The 15,322-nt window shown below is 55.2% G+C and overlaps 1 pseudogene; it reads left to right on the top strand.

Annotated features, from left to right (window-relative positions):
* Positions 1 to 516: 516 nt before the first annotated feature.
* The window catches only part of LOC147005727 (uncharacterized), an 82,732-nt pseudogene continuing 67,926 nt past the window's right edge, over positions 517 to 15,322 (top strand).

Here is a 15,322-nt window from a genome sequence, read left to right on the forward strand (position 1 = left end):
TGACCTCCATAAGCACCTAGGTTTGCTCTGGGGACCCCCACACCCACCCTGGCCCTCAGCTGCTCCCAGCAGCAATAGCTACAAACGGGACTAACAAAGTCTGTCTACTCCCAGCTGTCAACAGACCTGTACAGGGTCTCCCAGGCCTGCAAGCAAGGGACAAAAAGACTAAGCAAAGAACAGAGAAGCTGTGGACCCTCGGGAGATCAGCCCCACTTAGCCTCCTGTAGTCCCAAGCCTGTGACCCCTGAAAGAGGCTCGAGGAGCTAAAAGAAGTCACTCAAACCCCTGCAGGGCTCCAGGTTTGGGGTTTTTTGTTTGTTTGTTTTTTTGTTTTGTTTTGTTTTATTTTTCAAGACAGGGTTTCTCTGTGAATCCCTGGCTGTCCTGGAACTCACTCTGTAGACCAGGCTGGCCTTGAACTCAGAAATCCTCCTGCCACTGCCTCCCAAGTGCTGGGATTAAAGGCGTGCGCCACCACTGCCCAGCTGCTCCAGGTCTTATGATCTCCACCCCATGAGTCTGGTGTGTGTGTGTGTGTGTGTGTGTGTGTGTGTGTGCACATACACGCAATTTTCTGGAGTGACAACTCAACTTTTCCAACACCAAATGTCAACATACTGCTGTGTCAAAGAGGAACTCAGAGCCCTTCTTGTCACACTGACTTCAGCATAATCCTCTGGTGCTGCAGGCATCTGCTCATGTTCTGGCCCACCCATCTCTCTGTTCTCTTACCCGTGGAGCCAGACATCTCCCATGAATTCATCTATCTGCCATTCACCCACCCACCCATCCATTCATCCTTCACCCACCCAGCCACCCAGCACTCGCCTGCATGCTCACTCATCCCTTCATGTCTTTTGCTCCTTTGCCAGGTTATTCACCAGTTTTCCCAACTGCACACTCATCTGTCCATCTATTGATCCACAGGTCTCAAACCTCCTCACCATCCCATGCACTGGCCACCCATTATTCACCCAGCCATCCACCCATTTACCCACCCATCCACCCATCTGTTCATCTATCTGTCTGTCCATCTATCCACCCATCTACCTACCCACCCACCCATCCATCCATCCATCCACCCATCTGTCCATCTACCTCTCCACCCATCATCCACTCATTCATCCACCCATCTACCCATCCATTCATCCATCCATCTGTCCGTTCGTCTGTCTGTCCACCCACCCACCCACCCATCCATCCACCTGTTTGTCCATCTGTCCATCCATTCATCTGTCCATCTTCCGTCCATCCTCCATCCATACATCCACCATCCATATATCCATCTTCCCATTAATCCATCCACCTGATTGTCTGTCTGTCCGTCCATCTGTCTATCCATCCATTCAATGTCCCTCTGATATCCTCTCCCCTGCTTGTTCCCTCAGTTCATCTCTTGCTTTATCCATCCATAAATAGCTGCACCACCCATCCACCTGAGAACCCACCATAATCACCCATAGGACCTTGTGTCTGTCTATCATCTTCCCTCCTTCCTCATCTGAGTTCTCCCTGTACCCGAACCAAGAGATGAGTCACCGCACCCCGCCCTTGCAAAGTGCCAGGGTTGGGACCAGAACAAGGAGTTCGCACCAAGGTGAGGCCAAAGGGCATCACAGTTTGGTGCTGGAATGTGGTGAGGGTGATCCCTCCGAGTCCCTCCATGGAGTAACTTTGAGGAATGAGTTCTGCACCCTGGGACTGTGCAGTCTCCAAACCCAGTGGGCTGTGGAACTCTTTTCCTGCTTTCCCAGTTCTCCAAACAAAACAAACTGTCCAGGCCAGCCCTTGTCTGCAGAGCCCAGCCATGCATAGCATGCAGTAGGTGCTCAATTAATGAGTGTCAATGAATGTGGCTCTCCCTGAAAATGTCATGCCCTCTAGTGACCCTGCTCTTTCAGTTCTGCTTCTGGGGGTTCCAATGTGACCTCAGCCAACTCCCCAAGTCCCAGCCCCTGCTTTTGCCTCTGAGAAATGGGCCTTGGGATCTCATAATACAAGAGACCTACAAGGAGAGTGTGGAGATGCATAAGGGATGCTCTGGCCACATGTAGAAGCTGTGGCTGACCCCTGGCTGGAGGGAAGCAGAGGCCCTGGGGCACAGAGCCTCCATCAGTTGCTGGGGACCTGGAAGCCCGATTAGTGCCTCCCTCCCATTCTTGCCCAGCTTGATGCAGCATGAACTGGAATTTCCCGATAATTCGCACTAATTAACTGATGCTACCGCCCGCCCCTCCCCCTGCACTCCTGGCTCTTTACTCTGCTCCCAGCGCCCCAGGGAGTCTCGAGGAGTCCAACTGGTTTGGGAGGCCTTGGGAGACCGAGCTGCTGCCTCCCACCCACCTGAAGCCTCCTCAGTGGCACGGGTGTCGCTTCTAGGACCTCTGGCTAGTTGCCCACAGGGCGAAGACAGGGCAACCGGACTCCTCAGCCCACACCTGAGACACGTGGACCCAAAACACGACAGGGACGCCTCAGGATGCCCTCAGCCATGCCACCTGCCCTCCAAGGCTTGAGGACAGTGGTCCTCACATAGCCTGGATCTCTTCTGCCCTGTGACTGTGGCTGAACCTCCCAGGGGCACAACCCTTCTTTCTCTGCTCAGTATTTATTAGGCACTTCCTGTGTGCCCAGCCCTGTACCAGGTGTGAGGACACAGAGACACAGGAGCAAGCTCTGGGCCCAGCTTACAGCCTGGTGGGAGGAGAAGTGCTGTGTAAAAGACTAAGGTCGGAGCATGCAGATGAGTTAGCATCGCCATACCAACAAGAACGACACCGAGGCTCCACCTGTAGAAAGCTCCAGAGAAATAAACCCCCTCCATGGCAATATTGGGGAAGTGGAGCGGAAGGATACAGCCTGACTTTGGGGTAGAGGATATACCTGAAGCCCGATGGAACTGGTGCGCTCAAGGGTGCTCATAAAGGGTGCGACTCACGAGCATTGTGCACCCTGGATTATGTTCTGGAACTGTGTCTGCTAAATGTCCATAAGGTTGCTAAAGAGAAAGGGGGGTAAACTGTGACTCAGGGTGAGACCCTGGGGTAGGTAGTCAGGGAGGCCTTCCCGGAGGAGGCAGCTGTTAAGTTGAAAATGAGTGACTCAAAGAAAGAAGAAAAGAACCTGCTCGGGTCCCCGTGGCCTAAGTTCAAATCCTCACGACTCTGAGTCACAGTGTGGCTTTGGGAGAAGGGCTCCTTTGTGACACAGATGTCGCCGGAGCATGTGCTCATAGGGCCATTTAAGCTGCAGGATGTTGGTGGCCTGGCATACAGCAGTCACACTGTCCACAAAGACCCTGAAGCAGGAGGACAGCGCAGAGAGAGGCCATAGTCCCAGCAGAGAACCAGGCAGTGTTGGTGCCCTGGAGTCCTAAGGGGTCAGGGTTGAGGTTTGTGGGCCTAAGGACTGAGCTCCAGAGTACTCGAGACCAAGGGCAGATGCAAAACGAGGGTTTCAACCTCCAAAGCCGTCCCTTGAACTGGCCACTCTCATCTTTCCACCCTAGCTTTAACTGGTTATGGCTGGAGAAACTGAGACTTAAAAGAGAAGGATTGGACCCAAAACCTGTGGAATCGTGGAACCAGGAGAGAACGGTCCCCAGCCCCCGAGTTTCTGCATTCACTCCTGTGGACTAACCAAGGGCCCTGAGCTGAGCCTTCTCTCACGCTTCTAATGTGGGAGAAATTCATCAACCTCTCTGTTGGGCGGACCGTGGGCCCGAACAGGAACCTCACCAACTGGACAACATGGAAACCAGGAGAAGTTCCGACTGGGCCTCCCCGCCTCAGGGCCGTGGGGCTGCCATCCCTTCTCCAGGCTGTGTCTCCCTACTCCTGAAGACAGGCTGTTCCCAGTCCTCCCCGACTCGTCTCAGCCCTGTGAGGTGCTTGGCAGAGCTGCGGCAGGCCTGGGGTGCCCTGTCCCGCCCATCAATTCCCATCTGGGGGGCCAAGGTCGACCTGGGGGCAGGCGGGCTGGGCCCTGTCTGGGGATAAAGGCAGGCGCCCCAGGGTGCAGCCAGCTTAATAACAGGCTCTGGGATCCAGGGGTTTGAACTCAGGCTAATAGGCTCAAACACAAATTGAACAGCCCACGGTTCCATCAGCGCCTCTGACAGCCAGTTCTTCCCACACTAGTGCTCTGGTCTCTCTGGCCTCTCCCACCCGCCTCACCGCTGGAGCCCCCTCTGTGTGCCCAGCATGCAGACCCCCCCATACCGTACTGGGAACAACCTCCCCATCCTACCCTGGTCCTGTGTGCCTCAATCTCTCCTCCTGCTCCTCTGCCTCGGTACTCCTCCATCAGCCAGGCTGTGGCCTGCCCCAGGGCCTTTGCACTGACTGTGCCTCCTACCTGGAGCTCTGTTTCCCTGTTCTGGCCACAGCTGCTCCTCGGTGAGACCCTTGGCCCCACCCTGTAGCACCTACAACCCTGCTTCATTTCTCCATCCCTGTCACGGTCCTGTTAGGGTCAGGGTCTACATCTGGGGAGGTTTTGTTTTTTTGAGTCAGGGTTTCTCTGTGTAACCCTGGCTGTTCTGGAACTCAGCCTGTAGACCAAGGGGATCTCAAACCAATAAAGAGCCGCTTGCCTCAGGCTGGCCTCCAACTCAGAGATTCTCCTCCCTCTGCCTCCTGAGTGCCCGCTTAAAGGTGTGAGCCAACACCACGTGACTCTGGAGATCTTTTTAAATACATGTATTTCAATTTTTTGAGATTTATTTATTTTTATTTAATGTGCGTCGGTGTTTTGCCTGCCTGTGTGTCTGTACACCCTGGTACCTGGTACCCAAGGAGGCCAGAAGAGGGTGTCAGGTGCCCTAGGACTGGAGTTATCATGTGGGTGCTGGGAATTGAACCCAAATCCTCCGAAAGGGCAGCCAGTACTCTTAACCACAGAGCCATCTCTCCAGCCTCTTAAATATATTTTTTTAGTTTACACTGAACATGTGCATATTTATAAAATACCGTGTGATGCTTTTTTGTTTTGTTTTGTTTTGTTTTGTTTTTTGTTTTTTTCGAGACAGGGTTTCTCTGTGTAGCCCTGGCTGTCCTGGAACTCACTCTGTAGACCAGGCTGGCCTTGAACTCAGAAATCCGCCTGCCTCTGCCTCCCAAGTGCTAAGATTAAAGGCCTGCGCCACCACCACCCGGCACCTGTGTGGTGCTTTGATACAGGGTCAGTAACCGTCTGTCACCACTGGTTAACTGCAGAAACCAGGGCTTCAGACTCAGCCAGAACAGCAGAGCCACCAGTGGGCACCCCATAAGTGGGCTAACTGGACTAAGCCATGCTGGACCCAGAGTGTAGGCAGCAGCGGCGGTGGCCTGGTGACCTCTCACCTCTGCCTGCCTGGATCACCATCCCTGCGCACCTGCACCCCCTCCCACCTCCCCTCGCCAGCCTTTGGCACCCAAGCTTCTCAATTTTCCCTCCTTCTGAGGGCTGCCAGCTGGCCCCCCGCCAGCCCCGTTCCCCCGCCTGCTGCCCTTCCTGGACACAGGCCCATGAAGGATGAGGAAGGGCCCGCGGTGGCTGGCCAGGTGCCATGAGAACGCGGACCCTGGGGCCCAAGTCTCCTCACTGCACTGCCAGACACCTGTGTAATGAGTGCCATTATGGGGACCTGCCAGGCAGGCCCCAGCTCGCCCTAGCCACCCAGGCTGTGAAGCTGATGCAGTTGGGGTTCGGGGAGTGTTGTGGGTGCAGTATGTGTGTGTGAGGGGGGCCCCAGGGTTCTGCCCTACGTTTCTGGATAAGCCAGGCCTGACTTCCTATCTTCTGCAGATCCCAAATCTCAGGCCTCACCATCCAAGTTGGATAAAAGGCAGGCCAAGAAAGATAGACATTTATTGAGGACTTACTGTGTGCCCAGTTGGTCTTCCAAGCTGGCTCCTGTCCCCTCCCACTGTGGGACACTCTCTCACCTGTGTTCTGTTTATCTTCCCTCTCTCTCCATTTGGACACAGATGAGTACCTACTGTGTGTCAGGCTCATGCTTCTTACGTAAACGCATTTGTAGCCCTACAAAGTGAATAACGTAATTAACTCGCATTACAGAGAAAGCTCAGGAAGGTGAAGCAACTGGTCAGAAGTCACACAGCTGATAACTGCTGAAGCAGGAACAGGTCCAGGTTCTCTGGCCCCAGAGTCCACAGCCCTAACCACTGCACACCATGCCCCGAGTCAGCTCACACAGGCAGGGAGTGTGTCCTCGCTGCATGCCCCGTCCCAGCCCAATGCCTGGCACATAATAAGTGCTCAAAAAAAAAAAAAAAAAAAAAAAAAAAAAAAAAAAAAAAAAAAAACTGAGTGAGGGCTGGAGAGATGGCTTGGTGTGTAAAGGTGTCATCTGCTGACAACCTAGGTCAATTCCTGGGACCTAGAAGGTGAATGACTCAACCCCTGCAAGTTGCCCTCCCACCTCCCCCACACACGTACTGTAGGATACAAAGGCGCCTGCGCGTGCACACACATAAATACATATAAAAATTTAAATACCAAGGGAAGGATGAATGAACGAAACAATGAACCGAGTACACTCACTAATGAAGATCTAAAGCTCAGAGAGGTGAGGTGACTCACAGGAGACACACAGCACCACTGCTGTCACAGAACCAAGATGCAACCATGTGACAGCTCCTGCCCCTCCACCCTCCTTCCCGTCTCCAAATGTGCTGTGACTCCAGCTATGCCCAACAAGGGTGGACAGGTGCCTGTACCAGTCCATGTAGGGGACCTGATCTCTAACCTGGGTCTGAGGTGTAGGTCTGCCCCAGACTCCAGCCTGGGAACTGAGACCCTGCCCTGCCCCTCTGTGTTCTTCCATCTCTGGAGCAGTGGAGAACTCTTGCCTGTCCCCTTTAGGGCCTCTGTGTCTGCCTCTCCTCTTCCGGGGACACCTCCAGGCTTGCTGTCTCACAGCAGGGGTCCTTGGTGGCAACTGTCCGTGCTGCCCACAGCCACAGCATCTGGCTACAGAAGGCCTGTCCACCCTGCCGGGCCACCGCACTGGCCACCTCTGACCTTCTAATTCTCAGTGGACTCCTGAACGGGTATCCCTGCTGGGTCTCTCTTCCCTCTCTGTCTCTGGCCTCGAGGGTGGCATGTCCTGGCCCTGGGAGACAGAGAAGATGAGTCCTGCTGTCTTCTGAGCATGCACGAGCTCGCATGGTGGCCACTCACTGTGCGCTGGGCCCTGGACATTGTCACCATCCCTCCCTCTAGCCACCAGCATCCTCCCTTGTCTTTCCCAATTACTCCAGTCCCCTGCCTCTCCCAGAGCCTTCACACTGGTTATGCACACAGGCTCCTGCTGGGAAGCTGCCCCACTCACTGTCCATGGAAGTCACCTCAGGAGGCCTCCCCCACAGCTTGTCATCCTCTGCCATGTCCACCATGGTCCTAGCCCAGGGCCAAAATATTCTGCCATCCATGTGTTCTCCTCCCCCACTGTAGCCGTCCAACCTACCCAACAACAGAGAGACCTGTATACAGAAGGTGCGCAAGCAATGGCTGCTAATAAAGTGAAGAGAATCAAAGAACACCTCCAGTCCCGTGTACCCCGGCCTGGCCCCCTCCTGCCAGCAGGCACCCCTCTGCACCCCACACCTGTCTGGTTCCCAGCCTTATAAAAACCACCGCCCCCACCTTGCCCCGGGGTGACCCAAGATGCCCAGGGGGTGAGGCCTATGCTGACCCCAGCCTGGCTTCCAAGACCTGGGCCTCAGGACACTTGTAATTGCTTGGGTGGGATGCTTTCGGCTAGATTGTCACCTGTCCTCAGGGATTCCTGAGATCAGGAAGCCAAGCGCCTCCACAGGGGAAACTGAGGCACAGTGCATGTGTCTACATGCCCAGCTGTGCAGCCTACAGAAAGCAGGCCTGAGCTGGGGGGCTTTCTGGGTTCGGGCTCATGCCTCAATCCTCTCCCCCCTCCCTCCCCCCGTCCCCACTGTGAAAGGATCTTTTCTGACGTGAATCCAGTCCTGGCCCACATTCATGACTTGTGTCTTCTCCACGAGCCTCGGTTTTGTCATTGTCAAACAGGAATACATTTGTCCCTTTTCTGAAAGGCTAAGCCAGCTCTGGAGGGAGGCCAGGGCCTCGTGTGCAGCCCCTTCTGAGGTCCCAGAGGGCAGCTCCAGGCACCCACAGCCTCGGCTCTCTCAGTAAGGCAAAGGCTGAGGGGTCCTGGGTGGCCCTGGCCAAGGTGGGACGTGCGGTCTGGGGGAGGGCACAAGTGGCCAGGGAGGGAGCTGCAGCAGGCCAGGGTGACTCACCCTCTGGCCAGGCTGGAGGCTGGGCCACAGCCCCCACGCGCCCCTCTGGGCTCTGCCTTGCACCCAAAAATGCTGTGTCATGCTCCGTCATGTGGCTCCGGGTCATTAATACCCGAGTTCTGGGAAGCTTGGGCCGTGTTCCCGGAAGGGGTCAGCCGGTTCAGTAAACAGATTGGCTGCCTCCTCTGTACAGCCTGGAGCTCTGGAGGCTGGAGGCGGGGGCTGGCGGCCAAGGGGACAGAGCAGCAGCCCCTGGCCCTGCTTGAAGCTGGCACCTCCCAGGCCAGCCTGGTCCAGGCACGACAAATGAGAAGGGAAAGCAAGGCCTGATCAGAGAAGGCAAGGCCCTAGCCAGAGGTCGCACAGCGGGGCCAGGGCTCAGACCTGGAATTCTGGTCTCACCATCCTGAGTTCAGGCCCCACACTGCCCTCCCTCAGCCTCACCCCCATTCCTAACCAACCTTCTCAGGGCAGTCTGTTGGAGTTGGGGAAACTGGGGGGAAGGCAATTTGTGAAGGAAACAGGATTGGGTCCAGGGGTGTCCTTCCATGGTAACAGTAGCCCAGCACCTACTGTCTACGGCCTCTGTGAACATGTGGCTTCAATGTGCAGCCACCTTCATGGCCTCCATCTGTTTAAGATACCTACTAAGTACCGGGCACTGTGATTAAAAGCCCCAGTAGAGGTCAGTGACACCAGATAGGCACCATTTTTGACCCCATTCTCAGGTGACAATCTGAGAAAGAGAAACGGTTGCTCTATTTGGGAACAGAGCAGGCTCCAGAGCCAATGGGTTTGGACAGTCAAAGCTTTGCATCCCTGTGCCTGCTCTGTGACCCCCACACCAGTGTCTCCACTTTCCACCGCCTCAGTTTACCACCCGATAAACGGAATGGGTATAGCGTTCACATCATGGAGACCCAGCCTAGGTGAGGTCAGAGTTCAAATCCTGCTGTGTGGTTCCTGGGTATGGTGGCTTGACGTCTCTGTTCTCTGTATCCTGTTGTGCAACAGACAAGAAGAGGGGGTGAGCTGGCCTTCCCTGTGGGGCCAGGTCTTCTGAAGGCCCTGCACTCATATTTGACCTAAGATGGACCTGCTGGATGGGGTCAAAGAACACACAATGGACCGCAATAAGAAGCGTGGTCAGCCATGCCTGCTCCTGCAGGCTCCGGTGTGCAGCCAGCAGCAGCCACTGCTGTGGCATCCTCCTCCCAACCCAATCCCCTCACTGCATGGTGGACACCATGTCCCCTTCTCTGCTTAAACATGTCTGGTCACCATCTGCCATCCATGCACCCTGCTCCACAGCCTGGCCTTGTCTTCGGCTTCAGGAGCCGACATTGCCTGCCATGTGCAACAGCTCAGCCCGGAACCAGCACCTCTGGCTGGTCTGCATTCCACACATCCCGAGCTTCCTCCTCCAGGAAGCCCACCCAGATGCTCCCACAGAAAGCAAGTGCCCCAGCCACCGCCAGGCAGAACTCTCCCTCTTTCTGTCACTGCCATTACACACAGCTATTTCACATGTCACCTTGAGTTTCCGCGGCTGTGGAGCAGACGGCTCTGTGAGTTTTAGGGTGAAGGAACAATTACTATCTCTAAAATCCTTAATGAAGCCTAAAAAGTTGAAATCACTAAATTGCTATTTAATCCACTCAACCTTCACAGATTGACACACGATGTCCCACCGGGGATTTGTGAAAATGTTTGTGTCGTCTGTGGACAATCTGCCTTGGAGAACATTTGCTGCCGGGCAGACAAGAACCCGAGTCTGTGGTAAACACGCCAGCGATGGCAGCCAGGCATTTGGGAAGCAGGTCCACTAACACTGCGGGGCTGCGGAGATGTGCTCCCGGCTTTGCTCTGGGTCTAGCCTGGCCTCTTTCTGCTTGTCCATTAGCCCCACTGCCCTTTCCCTGCCTCTCCCTCACCCCCACCTGGACACCAGGCTAGGCCGTGCCCACCCTGCTCCCCCAGCCCCTAGAAGACTCTAAAGGCTCTCAGCTGAGTTCAAACCCCACTCCCACTACATGCTTGACCCCAACCCAGACTGGAGCCCAGGCTTCCCACCCTCTGCAAAGGGCCTTCTTGGGAGATGGGTGGGTGGCCAAAGAAGGGTCTCAGACTCTCAGTCTTCAAGCCAGAGCTACTTGCTCAGGACGGAAGAATCTGTCTGAGGCTGGCAAAATGGCGCAGTGGGTAAGTGCTTGTCGCTGAGTCTGACAATCTGAATTGAATCCCTGAACATCACATGGTGGCAGGAAATAATTGAGTCCCACAAACTGTCCTTTGACCTCCACACATGTGCTATGGTGTGTGCGCACACACACACTCACACAGCACTAGACTTTTCAAATGAAAACGAAGCCACAGGTTTGAGGTTGGGTTGTAGCTCAGCCGGTAGAGTGTTCACAAGGCCCTGGGTTTGATCCCAGAACCGTAGAACCCATTGTGACGGCACATACCTATCACCCCAACACTTGAGATACAGAGACAGGAGGCTCAGGAGTTCAAGGTCATCCTCGGCTACCTAGTAAGTGTGAGGCTAGCCTGGGCTACATGAGATCCTGGAGATAGGGAGAAGGCTAGAGGGATGTGAGATGTGACGACCTCCTGGGCTTCCTGAACACCTGGAATCCAGGCCAGGTTCTGTGCACTGGGAGCCTGTGGTTCCCTCCACCCACAGGGAGCCATCTGCAGTCCCCAGGCCCCAAGGAGCAGCAGAGAGCAGGAGGCCGAGGGCAGGATGTGAGGCCTGGGTGTCCACGTCATAACCCTGCTGCAGAGATACTGAAATGGAGTCAAGGGGGCTGCACCAGGCCCCCAGAAGTGGCCCTTGGGCTCCCTTCACCCCTGAGAGTCTCTTCTTTTGCAGTTCATGGGATTCTCTCACTCTGCCCCCACCCCAGCAGGGCTAGCCTTGAATCTTCAGTTTATGACTGAAGGATTTCCTGCCCCATTTTTGAGACATCTCATACACATACAGAGAGAGAGAGAGAGAGAGAGAGAACACAGCAGACACACAAACACACACATGCAGAGAGAGAGAAAGAGGGGAGAGTCAGACACACACACAAACACAGACGTACACACAGAATCAAAATACCCTGGCTTTTAGATAACAAAGAATCCACATTATCTCATGGAAAATTCTCTCAAACAGTCGGAACACACGCACAAAGCAAGAGAGAACGGGAGGAGCCATCACTGGCCTGGTGCTGGGGGCATTGGTCAAGGCTGGTGTCACCCCAGAGGTCAGAGGCTGCGGGAGGCAACCCCTCACCCTGATGACCAGGCACATGGGTGGCTGTGGGTTCAGGAGACACCCTGGTGCTCTGGAGTGGTGACTGTGGCTGAGAGTGACAAGAGAGTGACAAGGTTCACTCTCCTAGAAACTCCAGAAATGGCCAAGGAGGCCACGTAGAGGCACACACTGGAGTTGTGTTTGTTTGTTTTTAATTTGATTTGCTGGCCAGCATTGAAAAATCAGGAGTTTTCACACATGACCTCAGACTTCTGGTTCCTCTTAATACATGGAAAAATCTGGGCGGCATGCCGGCTCAGGGTGCCGCCCCCAGAGGCGTCTGTCCCCAGCTCCCCGCCTCAACCGTGGTGTCACCTCGCCTCCTGGGCCTGAGGTGTTTTCAAGTTGGCTCTCCTGGTGAACCTCACTGAGGAGGACACTGGCAGCAGCCTGGAGATCCAGATAGCTTCCCCAAGAGCGAGGCGACAGCCAGAGCCGCCCCCCAGAAGCCCACCCCATCCCCAGGAGCTGCTGACCCTGAGCCTGGGCCTTGGGTCAGGGAAGGCCCCGTCCTGTTTAGGTTTTTGTGGTCTCGTGAGTAACCGAGTGGAAAAAAACAAGGTCGAAAAGATAACAATTACGACGAAATTAAATCAAATCAGGCCTGTGACTCACTTATGAAGCAGTAAAAACAGAAAACAAAAACAAGCTGGTTCTCGAGAAGTGAGTGAGGCCAGCAGGCGGAGGAGACCCGGAGGGAGGGCTACAGGGCAGCTACCACTGAGGGGCTCTGCGAGCCATGGGGAGCTGGGGACCCAGCCACCACAGCCAGGGAACCAGGCCCAGAGCGGGCTGGGGAACCTCAAAACCTGCAGGACTGGCCTTGTCCTTCCAAGAAAGAAAATTGAGACAAGGAGTGTGGGGTGATGAGCCCAAGTCACCAGACAGCCACGATGGCACCTGTCACCGAAGCCTGCCACAGGCTCCAGAAAGCCAACATCAAGAGCAGGACCGTGTCATAAACAGCAAAGGAGCCCCAGAAGCCAGGCCTGAGACAAGGCCCTGCTGCCCGGTGAAGATCTGCTGTCCCCATCTGGCAGTAATGGGGCCCCTCCTGTGATGTGTTAGAAAGCACCAGGAACTGGTAGCCCTGGGCAGGCAGCCCTGAAGCTTGGCTCCCTGTTCCCAGAAGCCTTAGCCTTGGTCCTGGAGCTGAGAGCTGCCCTCAGCCTGGATGCCCCAGAGGTCGTCCTGACCCAGGACCACACTGTAGGGGCAGCAGGAGCTGGGAGAGGCAGCGGCCTGGAGGGTTAGCTTGGAAGAGGCTGGACTCAGGGAATGCTGGGAGGGGGCGTGGAAAGCTCCCCCACCACACGGCACTGGGATGAAAGGTTCCCGGGGCCAGTGCGGAGCCAAGTGCCTTCCATTCATCCCTCATTCAGTCTCCAGCTCTTATTGGTGACTTTCTTGTGCTGAGTCTTTCAAGAGGGCAGGGGAGTCAACAGTGAGCAAGAGGGACCAAAATGGAGCTGGTCCTGGGGACATGGGCATGCAAGCAAAGTCACCGAGCCTGCAGCAGAGGTTAGTGCTATGGAGATACACAGAACAAGAAAGGAGTGCAGGCCAGGGTGCAGGGGCTAATCCTTTGGGGAAAGGGCGTCCAGGCAGACAAAAGAGTTCGTGCAAAGGTCCTGAGGTGGAGTGTGTCCGCATTGTTGAAGAACGGCCAGACTGCCTAAGTGGCAGAAGAAAAGACATCTCCCAGCATCCAGCAGGGAGTCTATCTTCAGTACCAGAAGAGGAACTCCAGGCTCAGAGAGGGGAAGTGACTTGCCCAGAGTCACACAGCCAGGAAATGTCAGGCTAAACAGGGGTGTGTTCATGCTGACTGGGGCCCTGCGCATAGAACCAGGATGCATGGTCTAGGGGTGGCTCCCCGAGAGTGTATCACCCGCCTGGGTCACAGCCGTGGGTGGCATGATTGTGCAATCCTGAGCCCTGTAGGGAACCAGGCCAGGGCAAAGGCTGGGCTAAAAGAGCCTGGCCCCACCCTAAGATCTGCCCTGCCTTCTCTCTGTCTCCCAGGACCTACAAGGTCTAGAAGCCACCAAGTCACCAGGTGACCAAAAATCTGGAAAGTTCATTCAGACTGAAGTGTGAGTGACTGCTAGAACACACACACACACACACACACACACACACACACACACTTCTCCATGTTTCTGGCATAGAAGTGACTTCTCAGCCTTTGCTCTTCATCTGTCAAATAGCGGGTCCACTTAGGCAGCCTCCTACAGCTGTTGTAGATTCCTGGGTCAAGAGAGACACAGCTTCCTGAGGTCACTCCCAGAAGCCCCAAGCCCGCTCTCCCCAGCCCACTGCATCCATATGTTGTTCCTGTGACGGTTCAGATTTTTGCATACCTTTTGTAGTTCCTCTGGGACTCCCGCACCCTCAGAGGAAAACTTGGCGTGACGGTGGGAGTCGGTAGCAGGGAACACCGGATAGAAAGGGTTAAGAAGTGGCATTGACGGAGACCTTAGAAAGAGGGGAGCATCCTGTGAACACTCTGAGGACGTGGGCCTCTAGCAAGGACAGACTGTGCAAAGGCCCTGAGGTTCATGCAGAGCAGCAAGGAGACCACTGAAGGGTTGGTGGTGACTGGCGACCACCAAGGAGCAGGGATAGTGAAGGCCAAGCCAGACCAGATGAAACTTGGGAGTCGGGGGAAGGACACAGACAAATTGTGGGAAAAATCTGAAAGGTCCAGACTGACAAGCCATCAGATATGAGACAAGTGAGAATGGGGGCCATTAACGTAGAGGGAGACATGGAGGTTGGGAGATGTTCAGCCTAAGCTCCTGCTGGCCACCCTGGCAGAGGCGAGAACTGGGCATCTGTAAAGCAAACAGCACAGCAACCCTCTTCTGCAGAGCCTGGGGATGGCCACACCCCATCCCAGGGGCCACCCAGCAGCAGAAGACATTGAGAAGGCTCAGGGGTCTTGGACAGCAGCAGAGGGGGCCTCTGGAATCAAAGCTGTTGTTTCCAAGACAGCAGCAATGATGGGTCCTGGAGCCACTGGGAAAGGCCAGCAGCCAATCAGAGGCCCCAGGCAGAGGGGGAGATGAGGAGGAGGCTAGGGAGGTTCTCTCTGGCTCAATTGCATACGTGCGTGCACACACGCATCAACGTGCACACACACACACACACACACTCCCGAAGCCACCCCTTCACTCAGAGGTCAAATACCCACGGTCCTGAGGATGGGAATGTAGCAAACCTACAATTTGAACCTAGTTCTTGAAATTGGGTCTTAACCACTAAGCTGTGCTAGGCTCAGGCTGTTCCTGAGGTGTGGAGGCTGAGGCGGGGTCGTGGGCTTCACGGTCTATCAGATTCTTTGTCAAACCCCAAAGGGGGACCCCACAAGCCCACCCTCAGCCCCCACCCAGGTCTGTACCTAGTCCCTGTGCATCAGAACAATCACTCAGGAAGGGAAACTGAGACTGTGCTGGGGACCAAGCTGGAGACCAAGGGACCCCGGAGGGATCAGAGCCTAACTCCCTGTCCTCCAGCCCCACTCTTCTGGAAGAACTGGGTAGCGTAGCCCCAGCCCCTAGCAGACCACAGTCACCACTAAGCCCCCCCCCCCTCTGTAAATGAACATAATATGTCTCTTCTGCTCTCATCCACATCCCTGGCTAGCTGGACCTGCTCTAATGCTGTGTGACATTAGAAAGGTGATATCCCTTTCTGGACACTGGGATGTTAAGCTGTGTAGCTG

This window comes from Mus caroli, unplaced genomic scaffold (assembly GCF_978045245.1).
Source record: "Mus caroli unplaced genomic scaffold, Mus_caroli_1 scaffold_2, whole genome shotgun sequence".
NCBI lineage: Eukaryota > Metazoa > Chordata > Mammalia > Rodentia > Muridae > Mus > Mus caroli.